Source organism: Saimiri boliviensis, chromosome 4 (genome assembly GCF_048565385.1).
Source record: "Saimiri boliviensis isolate mSaiBol1 chromosome 4, mSaiBol1.pri, whole genome shotgun sequence".
NCBI classification, from domain to species: Eukaryota; Metazoa; Chordata; class Mammalia; order Primates; family Cebidae; genus Saimiri; species Saimiri boliviensis.
In genome coordinates this window covers 106653896-106666029 of record NC_133452.1, presented here as the reverse complement: position 1 = coordinate 106666029, position 12134 = coordinate 106653896, and the positions used below count along the sequence as shown (strand labels likewise).

The 12134-nt window shown below is 35.1% G+C and overlaps 1 long non-coding RNA gene across 1 annotated transcript in view; it reads right to left on the bottom strand.

Annotated features, from left to right (window-relative positions):
• The window catches only part of LOC141584313 (uncharacterized), a 572289-nt gene that overhangs the window by 17824 nt on the left and 542331 nt on the right, over positions 1-12134 (bottom strand). The window contains exons 17-18 of the long non-coding RNA XR_012517287.1: positions 9278-9384; positions 5638-5831 (exon numbers count right to left, since the gene is read on the bottom strand). This is a non-coding gene — a long non-coding RNA (uncharacterized LOC141584313). The remainder of the gene's footprint in view (positions 1-5637; positions 5832-9277; positions 9385-12134) is intronic.

Below are 12134 nucleotides of genomic sequence, written 5' to 3'. Positions count from 1 at the left end.
CCACAGCTTTCATCATCCCTTTCAAAACATTTGATCCAAGTGGTTATTTTTCTTTAGGCCAACTATTATTATTACTATTTTTAGATGGAGTCTCACTCTGTCTCCCAGGCTAAAGTGTTGTAGCATGATTTCAACTCACTGCAACCTCCACCTCCCAAGTTTAAGCAATTCTCCTCCCTCAGCCTCCCGAGAAGCCGTGATTACAGGTGCTTGTCACCATGCCCAGCTAATTTTTGTATTTTTAGCAGAGGCAGGCTTTTGTCATGTTGCCCAAGGTGGTCTTGAACTCCTGACCTCAAGTTACCTGCCTGCCTTGGCCTTCCAAAGTGCTGGGATTACAGGTGTGAGCCACTACAGCCAGCCTAGAGCTCTTTTTTATAGACGTCACACACAACACATATATAACTACACAGACAGGCAGAAGAAAACCCAGCAGCCATACGACTTTTCATCTGCCAACTTCCTAATTTGATTATTGACCTCTCATGCATGCATTAAGAATGGCAAAACATAGTGGAGAAAAAGAATTCGTTGACTGAGGGAAAAAAAAAAAAAAAAACAACAAAAAACTTTTTCCAGGAAAACAAGATTGCAGAAGAGAAAAGCATAAAGGCCTTTTAAATATACCTATAACTTGGATATCCACTTTTAGTCAAGCTGAACACTCTTTAAGAAAACTCTTATAAATTTGCTATTACCTGACTTTAGCTATGCTCAGTGGCCAAGATTTCCAGCTTTCAAACCTTACTAAAAGTAACCTCTCTAGTGAAACCAACAAACCTCAATTAAATTTGATTTAACTAAGGTGTATGAGGTATTTTCTAAGGGGGTAAGCAGTTCTTACAAAATTGAGTACCTTTAAAGGTAACCCAGAGAAAGGAAGATTTAAGAAAAAGGCTGGAAGTTGTTCATGGAGGGGAACAGAATCAGCAAATGACAAAAGTCACGCAAATGTCAACTCAAAAGTACTCATTCTCTAAGTCAGGATTGAACCCATGTGCTATTGTAAAGTGGTGAAGCCTTGAATAAAACATTGCCACATGGCTGCAGGACACGCTCCCAAGGGCAAAACACAAGATAGAAGCTTGCAGCAAAGTTTACTGCTGACCATACAGAAGGTCATACAAAGCACACCAGATTGGCTACAGCTTAAGAGCAACCTCACAAACCTTTTTTTTTAATTAAAACTTCACAGAGAAGAAAATCAGTGATCCTTATCCTTCCTTATAATATGTCTTCTAAAAGGAAAAAAAAAAAAAAATCTCTTGCATAAGGGTTAACTGCTGACAAGGTAGAGAAAAGGAAAAAAAAAAAAAAAAAAAAAAAAAAGATGAGATGCCTGGGAAAGAAATTCTTAATCTTATGCAAATGGGTTCCTTTCCCCCGGCTCAGATCTGATGGGCCTCCAGGGCTGCCTTGGCCTGGGCACTGGCTGCCCTACGTGGCTGTTGGATACCACACACACAAGCAGCAGACACAACCATGTGCTCTCACCAGGAAGCAAGAGGGGCAGGGAGCTGATGCTTGCCCAACTGTCCTGCACACACACCTGTGGCCATTGCGGTAGGTGTTGACCACCACCCATATTTTTTTAAAAAGATTCTATCTTTACTGCCATTACTGCCCTCCCAAGAAAGAAGAAAAATGCCATCAAAAATTAAAGTGAGAGGTTTTGGGTCCACATTTCACTCACCCTAAGGCCTTATAATGGGTGCCAAAAATGTTGTAGAAAAAACCAGGTTCTTATCTCATGACCAGGAAAATTTAGGCACATGGACGCACTGAAGGGTGACTAGGGTAGGATTTATTGGGTAAAAAAGAAAAAAGGAAAGAGGAACTCTCAGCAAAACTAGAGAGAGTTGTGCTAGTAGGTCTCCCACCTCACAGATTAAACCCCAGGTCACCACCCAGGAAATGAAGAGGCCAGGCTCCTCCCTCCTGCAAATGGCACAAACCTCCTGAGGCTCCATCCCATCATCCCAATGTGCAGGTGGGCATTATTCAGAGAGAATCAGCTGGCAAAGGGCAGGCTTCATCTAGGACCAGCTGTCCAGTTTTTCAGGCTTCAGGCCGTTTTAGGCTTAAAGGCAGGGTTTTGCTGGGGACCATTGGCTGTCTTTTGTTTCTATCAATAATATTTAATTATTTATTCAGAACCAAACATATAAATAAAGTATCCACTGCTCTCACCTTGAATGTAAGTCACCTTATAGTGAGCAAGTGAGACAAGGTAGAGAAAAACATTTCCTCTGCCTTCATCACAACCATTAATGAAAGGGAAATAATTCCAAGCTTAGAAAATGTCATGAGTTAAATAAAAAATAGTCATAAATATTTTTAGATTCTTGCTTTGTAAGGTTTTAAGGACTTCACTAAAATCGTTGAAAATTAAAAATAAATTCAGATAGGAAATTCAGGGCAGGCCACAAAAAAACTTCAGTTAAGACTATTTTACACAATTTAAATCACACATTCTGTCAGTTAGGATTACAACCAGAAACCCAAAGCTTAAATCAAGAATTAAGATTCCAACGTATTATGTTTGCAATTATTAATATATTTTAACATTTCTGCATATATATGTTTCATGCTGGAGCTCAGTGATGCAATCTCAGCTCACCACAACCTCCATCTCTTGGATTCAAGCAATTCTCTTGCCTTAGCCTCACGAATAGCTGGGACTACAGGCACCAGCCACCATGCCCAGCTAATTTATGTATTTTTAGTAGAGACCAGGTTTCACCATGTTGGCCAGGATGGTCTCGACCTCTTAACCTTGTGATCCACCTGCCTCAGTCTCCAAAAGTGCTGGGATTACAGGCATGAGCCACTGTGCCTGGCCTCTGCGTATATTTTTAATTACTGTGGTGACTCTTTTATAAGCCATTTCAAAAGTTTCTTAGAAAGAAGCTACTATTAAGCAAAATGTAATTATATATAATTACTAAATGTGTGCTCTCCAGATGTGTTTAAAAAGACAATGAAATTTATAAACGTTCATAAAATTGAATTTGACAAACATCTGATTTTAATCTTTTTGTAATATGGGCAATTTTAATTTAAACTATAAAGAATGTCAATCACTGATATTTTCATGGACCAAGATATCATCTTGATACAAATACAGAAAAGTGCATACAGTAAGTTCTTAAAACTGACAGCTATACTTATAACTTGTTTCTATCAAATAAAAGTGAGAATATTTATAAATATGCCTAAATTATATCATACATCTTTTACATTTCTCTTATTAAAATTCTTTCTGGAAGCATGCATAAAATAATTAACACCATTGAGTGAATAGTTTTTTCTTAGAGAATGTAAAGATGCCAATCTAATTTAATTATAGACATATACATAAATCACATTAGTTATTAAAAGACTCTCTTTTGTATGATTAAAACCTTACTTTAAAAAAAAATTGATTGAAATACATAATATGCAGAATTTGAGGGAAAAAAAAACCCCACCATTTCTTAACACCCAGTCCCTATTTGCTTTATAAAAATTAGGTCACTCAACTCAGTGATCTTTAAAGTGCCTTTAGAAAATTAACAAAACTAATATTTTTTGAGCTTTCATATGAGGACTAACACTTTACTAAGTGCTTTAACACATCGGAGTTCATTCATAACTAATATTTAAGGAAAATTCAATTACACAAAAAATATAACTTATTTTTAACTGTGCACACAAAGGAGGAGCCAGACCTCTCACCACTGTTTTTGACCCCTGACAGAAATTACCACTATTATATCATACTGTCTCAGTTTTGGAATCCTTGACAAATCTAATGAGGTAGAGGGGATATAGAGACAAAAAAAAATGAAATAAATTGTTGCAGGGATAGGAGTGAAGGTTTTTCAGGTGTTACAAAAAGTAGACTATGTTTTTCATATACTTTTTCATTTATAAATTTCCTCTAATAGTGCAGATTATAAGCAATTAGATATTTTTCCTTTCTTTTCCTCTTTTCTCTCCTTTTTCTCACGTTTGTCATCACATACTCATTGTTTTTATTATTTTGCTTTGTTTACAATTTTTTTTTTTTTTTTTTTTTTTTTTTTTTTTTTTTGAGACGAAGTTTCGCTCTTGTTACCTAGGCTGGAGTGCAATGGCGCGATCTCGGCTCACCGTAACCTCCGCCTCCTGGGTTCAGGCAATTCTCCTGCCTCAGCCTCCTGAGTAGCTGGGATTACAGGCATGTGCCACCATGACCAGCTAATTTTTTGTATTTTTAGTAGAGACGGGGTTTCACCATGTTGACCAGGATGGTCTCGATCTTTTGACCTCGTGATCCACCCGCCTCGGCCTCCCAAAGTGCTGGGATTACAGGCTTGAGCCACCGCGCCTGGCCTGTTTACAATTTTTAAAAAGGAAATATTTTGGATAAGAATCAGAGTTACAACTTTGATGCTTACTAGATATAAATAAAAACTACATTTCTAGTACCTTATTAACCATCTGAAGTTTGTAAATTTTTGGACAAGTGATAATCTCCCTTCTAATGGCATAACACTTGTGTATGCAAGTGTATCAAATGTATTAAATCAGAAACAGAAGTATCTAACTGTATTTTGTGATTATTCATAAGATAGTCAAAAGAAACTCTTTACTGAGATTTAGTCAGGGAGTCACTGTGTATTTAGATCAGTGGTGGTAAGTAGTTATTTTAAACTTAACAATAAAAATTTAAAACTAATCTTTGTCTACTTACGTCCTGATAAACCATGGTGGAATTAGGCATTTACATAATTTCTGGATTGCCACACTGTATTATGCACATTCAAAATAAGCTTACTTAGCAAGAACCTTAGGGGACTGAAGCTAATTGCCCTATTTAGAAGGCAGAATGCAGTTTAGGTCTTCTGTTCATAATGCATTAGGATTGTACATACCTGCTATAATTTAAAGCCATTATTGAAATCTTCATAGCATGAGATAACTCCTTTGCATCTTTGAGTGCCTTGGTATAGAGCTGCTTATGCCCAAGGACTATTCCACAATGAAACAGTTTTTCAAATTATGTGCAGCACAGGAAAATGTTCCATTGTTATTGAACACTTAGTAACTAAATGACCAATTTTGGTATATATTAGACATGAGAACAGCTGAGTAAAATCTTAAAACTTAATAGCTTAAAAAGAGACATAAAATAAGCCTAATCTGGTAATAGTTTGTTGTACATCATAACAGCTTATGCCTTTAATGAAACAGAACTTCATTATTATACAAAGCATCTTACCAAATTTCTTAATAAAAGTTTACTAAATTTCTTGAACAATCTTTTTAATAACAGCTAGTGGAAACTCTCTCTGAAGTCACCCATTTGACATTTCCCAACCTGGTGCATGTGCTTTGAAAGGTTTATTAATTACATAATGGACAAATAACCTCTACTCTAGATAAAACTGATCACTTATGTAGAATAGGCCACAGAATATTTCAGTTAAAATGATTTTATCTGATTTGAGTCACACATTTTCATTTTCAGTTAGAGTTCCAACCTGAAGTACGTGGTACACTCACACTACGATATTTTGAAGAATATTTGCAAAAGGATTTATTCAGAAATATGTAAAGTTTATAAAACATAAGAAGTACAGTAACCCAGTACAATGTCATCTAGGCTCTTACCACTCTTAGGTCAAAGGGGAAAGGCAATCATGAAGCTTCTGGACCTTGAAGAAGACAGTCATAGAAGCTGAGCAGCCTTGGGAGATGCAGTGGCCATCCATAGACAGACACATCCAGCTTGATGCCAGTGATTAGGCAGGATGCCAAAGGCAAACATAGTCTCATTCTCCTCCCTCTTTTAATCTCCTGCTGGCCTTCCAGATAGCAAGAGAAGCCAGTGGGTATGGGACATATTTTTATATTATCCACAAAAGTACATCTTTGAAGCTATAGAACCAGGTGGAGGAGTGGGAAGTGAACATTTGGAAGGGCATTTACAATGAGAAGAATATTATTTTTTATAAAAAGACTTTTCTTTTTTTATTGTAGAAAATGAAACGTGTTTGCTGTATAAAGTCTGGAAAATGAAGTGGTTTAAACTATATCTTTTTGGCTATTATTACTCTGCTGATTAAAGTAGAAAAATAATAGTCAAAATAATAACAACAGAAAAAAACAAAAAAAAAACACTTTAAGTGCAATTTTTAAATACTGGGAATTTATTGATATATGTAACAAGAAAGTCTAGAGTTAAGAAAGTCTTTGGAGTTGGTTTGATTTTGACTCAGTTATGACTTCAAAGACCCAGTTTCTTTTTGTCTCTGCCTGCTATGATATCAACGTTACCCTAAAGCTGGTACCTCATGGGGACAAAATGACTGCAGTACTTCCAGGTTTTGCATCTGCAGCATGCTACAACAATCAACAATGCAGATGAAGAAAGAAAAATTGGGAGAGAAAGTTTGTTCTTATCTTTTGTTGTTGTTGTTGTTGTTGGGGCCAGAGCTTCCAGAAAAATTCCCCTTTTGTCTATTTGGCCTGGACTGAAGAACCTGAACCACTCTCTGTGTTAGGAGAGAGTCACAGCAGATTAGTTTAGGATGAGGTTATCAGAAGCAGTAAGTCTAACTGGAATTACTAATATCATCCTTCAAATTGAGAGCTGAGTCAACCTCATCTCCAAGAGCATGTTGGATGTACTTAGCAACCAGGAGAGGTAATACTGGGAAGACAGACTCATTGCCTCTTTGTCTTCTACATCCCCTTTATAAATGAGAACACTGGGCTTACTCTAAACAAGTTAGGGGCATTTTTTGATGGCATTTAACTACTAAGTAACAGGGCTGGAATTGTATCTTCAGTTTTCTATTTTAAAATTTTATATTTTCCAAATTCTATAAATTGCTGTAAGAAGTAATGATTTAGCATATATAATTCCCATGGATTTCCAAGTAAGGGCTTTAAAAATACAAAGCATAGTATTCAAAGCATAGAGAGAACTGATCATTCAAATAAACCTACTTTTAAAAAATTAAATTAGAAGCATTAATTAATCAATTTTATCATAAAGGACTAAGGTTTACTAATACATCACCAGGAACAAAATTTGTAATAACCAGAGTAACTCAGAACAACTACTGTTACTCAATGAGTACAGAATATAAAAATATTTAATTATTCTAAACATAAAATTAGAAATAACTATGAATTTGGTAAAACAGCCAAATTTAAGAAATAGAGAGAGGGGCAGGAAAGAAATAGTTATTTGTCAGCTACCATTTCTATAAGGAAAATAGTAAGCTTTTAATACATATTAAAATTTGAATGTGTATTTTTGATTTGAAATATATTAATAGCCAATTTATAATTATTCTGAATTTTTGTATTTTTGTTTGTGCCTCTGAATTTTTGTATATGAGAGACAACAGTTTAATGTTTAAGAAAATGTATAAAATACTTCATTCTATAGATGTGTATCTTTTCAATTTATATTCTACTACTATTTGAATAGTTTATGAATCTGAGTGATCTTATTTGTTGATCAAAAGTCTCTAAGCCTTTTGAACTTTGTAAGTATCAAGTCCTAAGTGAAAGAACCCATTTCCATTCCTCAACATAACTGTTTCTTCTGCAAATAAGCAAATACAAACTTGGAAATGAAAGGTTAGCTTTTACAAGTTCAGGGAAACATTTTCTGTCACATGGAGACCAGTTTTATCCCTCTTTGTCATACACTGAACACCTCTAAATAAAGTAGAAGAAATATCACATAGCTGAAGAAACATCACATTCGCATAGATGAATGTTGGTCAATATCATGCTCCCTGAGAGTGTTTAGTAAGGTCTTAGTCCTATGTTTAACTGAACACAGTATTGACTTAATGCAGAAACACAGAATTAATTAAACTGTTGAAAAAGTGAGGAACAACTGATTTTCATGTTAAATCTCCCTACAGGTGTCAATCAGACCTTTTCCTGTTTTGTTTTAGCTTAGTTTTATATGAAGTGGTCAAAATTTTTATAATATAGCAGGATAATTCCGACATTTTTTAGCAGTGGAGAAATGCTGTTACTACTAAAATTTGGAAGTTAGTGTGATATAACATAGGGAAGAATCATGGTGTTATGATCCCCCAAAATGTGAGTTACTACGGCCAGATTATGGTGACAAAGCACTTATTCTCACTTTTTGATGTTGCATTTCTAGGTTTCCTTATAACTATCAGGGAAATACTTTAACAGTGTTTTGACATAATGACATTAAATTTGCTATTTTACATACAGCATGACACAACCAAGGAATCCACTAAACTATGCTATATTAAAGAATATGATTTAAACTTCAAGTTAATAATGTATTTATATTCACTAAGCATGGAATATATACTCTTTGATAATTTCTTTCTGAGTAGACAGAAGACAGCGTACATATTAATAAGTTATATAAGACTATACAAACTGAATGTATCCCCCAGTTTGTGGGATGGATGTCTTATAAAGACTGTGGGTTTCCCCCTTATCTGCTCTTTATTTAGACCAGCAGTGCAGACTCTGTGCTTTGTGAGATAGGAACAATGGAAAAGGATTGGTAGAGTCAGTATCAGGATGAAGTTTCCCTTAAAGCTTCTGACTTAGTTGGCAACATGTTCCCTATGAAGTTAATCTTTGTGTTACTTTCAGAGCGTGCCAAAATGGACTTCCTTTGACCACATTTCTGACAAGTATCAGAGGAGTTCCCAAAGTTTTGCTGCACAGACAGCTAAGGGGAAAACATAAAGGCATTAATCAGGAATATAAATATGGTTTGTTTCTGAGAGCCTTAATAACAGGTGGAAAGTAGCTCTCTGGGATTGAAAAGTGCCAGATACATTTTGTCCTCAGGTTCACATCAAAGCTCACGGCGCTTTCTCATGGGTATAGTGTTCTTTCTTTCATTCAGCTTATCTTTTAGCAGTATATCCTTTATATTAAAACAAGAAATCAAAATTTCATGACTTAAACTTTCAGGCTTGCTTTGTCTGTTAAGTCTTTAATACCTTTTAATTAATTGCATAATTAAACAGGAAAAAAGAGTGAGTAAATTTACATTTGTTGAGCAACTATTTTTCCATGTTGATAAAATATTAAGCATTTAAATTAATGAAGAAAGTTCCTGAGGAGTGGATCAGAAAATTACTTATTACTTAACTCCATATGAATTCCTAGAAGGTAGAATAAAACACAATTGACAGAGAAAAATATACTACATAATTAAAATTACACAAAATAATATACTGTGTCTTCAAGATATTTAATAATAATGTAAATAATATTGTCTTACCAGACACATAGTTACTTTATGTCTTCGCCTCCCTTAATTTTCCATTATATATGTCCATTTCTTCAAAGTTGCTCAACATTATATGTGCATACTTTCGTTTTCACCTGCTTTAAGGAAAGATTAAAATACATAGGTTTACAGATTTTAATTGCTTACAAATTAGGTAGACTCCATTCTCAAGCAGTAAGGAAAGCTTTAGTATGTTCAAAAGTAGCTTGTCCCTCATGATTATTGGTCAGATTACTGCTAGGAATGTTTATTATAAACTAATAGATTATTTTCATGTGTGTAGATTTGTGTTAAAGTATATCTCATGGGCTCAGTTTCCGACTAAAGTTTGTTCCCAGAACTATCTGCCTGAATTATTTATTTCTTTAAACCATGGGATTTTTAAATTCTTTTTGCACTTATTAACTAAGCTTCTACAAATTTATTACAATTATTTAATAATTTATCTTAATAAAGAACTATAAAAGAATAAACTAAGGTAAACCTTCTATTTTAATGTGGTCTTTTGTATTTAAAAACTCACATGGTTTGACTCTGTGTCCCCATCCAAATCACATCTTGAGTTGTGATCTCCACATGTCAAAGGAAGGACCCGGTGGGAGGTGATTAAATCATGTGGATGGTTTCCCTCATGCTGTTCTTGTGATGGTGAGTGAGTTCTCATGAAATCTGATGGTTTATAAGGGGGCTCTTCCCCTTTGCTCTTTACTCTCCTCTCTCCTGCTGCCATGTGAAGAAGGCCCTTGCTTCCCCTTCACCTTCCACCATGATGGTAAGTTTCTGAGGCCTCCCAAGCCATGCAGAACTGTGAGTCAATTAAACCTTTTTTCTTCATAAATTACCCAGTCTTGGGTAGTTCTTTAAAATGCCGTGAAAATGGACTAAGAAAAGCTATGTTTGACAAACTTAAAATTGAAAAAATCATAGCAAATATATTTAACATGACTGGGTGTGGTGTGTCATACCTATAATTCTGACAATTTGGAATACTGAAGCAAGATCACCTGAGGCCAGGACTTCAAGACCAGCCTGGGCAATTTAGCAAGACCCTCATCTTTACAAAAAAAAAAAAAAAAAAAATTAGCTAGGTGTGGTGGCATGAGCCTGTAGTCCCAGCTACTCTGGAGGCTGAGGTGAAAGGATTGCTTGAGCCCAGGAGGTTGAGGCTGCAGTGAGCCATGAAGGCAACCACTGCACTCCAGCAGCCTGAGTGACAGAGTGCAACCCTGCCTCAAATATATATTTACCAGAAATTTGAAAGAAACGACTCTGCATGTTAAATTGTTTTTGCTTGGAAATAAAAACACTCAATAGGAAGACTTTTCAATGATTTTTTAAAAGCTATTGAAACAAAAGTCAAATCATAGGTCATTTATATAACCCTTTAGATAGTCTTTTCAATAGGTATAGAGGTTTTGAGTTGAAATGTATTTGGCTACCATGCTCATAAATTACTTTCTTCTTTTGATAATGACAGTTTATTTTAATAAAACCTACTGTTTCTTAAGAAATGTTACCCTTTGATAAGATCTAGAGTTCTTAATACATTTCTACATTTTAAAGACTTTTCAATACTTTCCAGCTTTCCCTAGTCTCATTCTTATCCTAGTCTCTGAGATATCTCAACTTCCTATGCATCTTCAACTATCGAAGTTGAAAGCTTAACTCAGAAAGTCCTATTTTCTGCTCAGTTGTGACTCCCATGTTCTAGCTTCAACTTTTCAGGGGGAATCTGTACATCAATGTCTTCCAGATACATCAAATGTGACTGTCCAAACCAATTTTTTTCTAATTCCTTCTTCTTTTAATTCCTAATTTTAGGAATGGTACCATATTTTACCCTTTCTAGGACAAGGAGCCTGAGGGCTAGTTTTGACTTTTCCCGCTGCCTAACTCCTCTATGCCTAATTGATCATAGAGTCATGTTGACTGTACCTTCATGTCTGTCATTATTAAAATTTTCTCTTTCTCAGATTCCCTGCCTACCATTTTGGCTCTCTCTAATACATTCATTGTGTACTGCTAGCATGAGCTTGAAATTAAAATACGGTCATGCCACTTTTCTGTTTCAAATGCCTTAAGGTGGCAAGACCGCAAATAGACTCACATTTATGAGACTTTCAGTACCTACTTGTAGCTTCCTCCTCAAACTGCTTTCTAGGCGATTTTCTTAACCCTGCCAAGCTACAGTCATGGGGACTCATTTCAGCTCTTCAGCTGTGCCAGGCTCTGTCTCACTGCTTGACTTCCAACAGACAGTGTATGTATATGCTTTGAATATTGTTTGCCTTCTCCTCTCCCTTCTCCCCAATCACTGACATAACTTGAAATTGAGCATGTCTTAGTTTGTAGGTCAATGTCCTTATAAGACTTCTCATGGCTCCCCCTTAAACCTCTCCTCTAGATTGGAGTAGGAGTCCCTTCTATGCACTTCCATTGCACACTGTATTTTTTTCTCATATTGTCCATCATATTTTACTGAATAAATATATAGCCACTTACAAAGTTAATTATTATTTTATTATATATCTCTACCACTAGAATGTCATCACCATTTGAGACTTTAATGATCTTTTCTTAAATTTTTGTCTCTTTTGCTCAGGGCAGTGACCAGGTACAGGTGCTCATGTTAATATTTATTGAATAAATTAATGCTTGAGTGTTGATAGGATCAGTTAATTTAAATTTAATATGATTGCTAGAAACTTTATGTATTTTTCTCTACTGTAAGCAAAGTCTAATGACTTAAAATTTATTCAAAAATATATATTTAACTATGGCATTAACACATTATTATGATTGAAAGATTATATCTAGTATTTAGTTGAAATTTTTAAATTGGAAACTA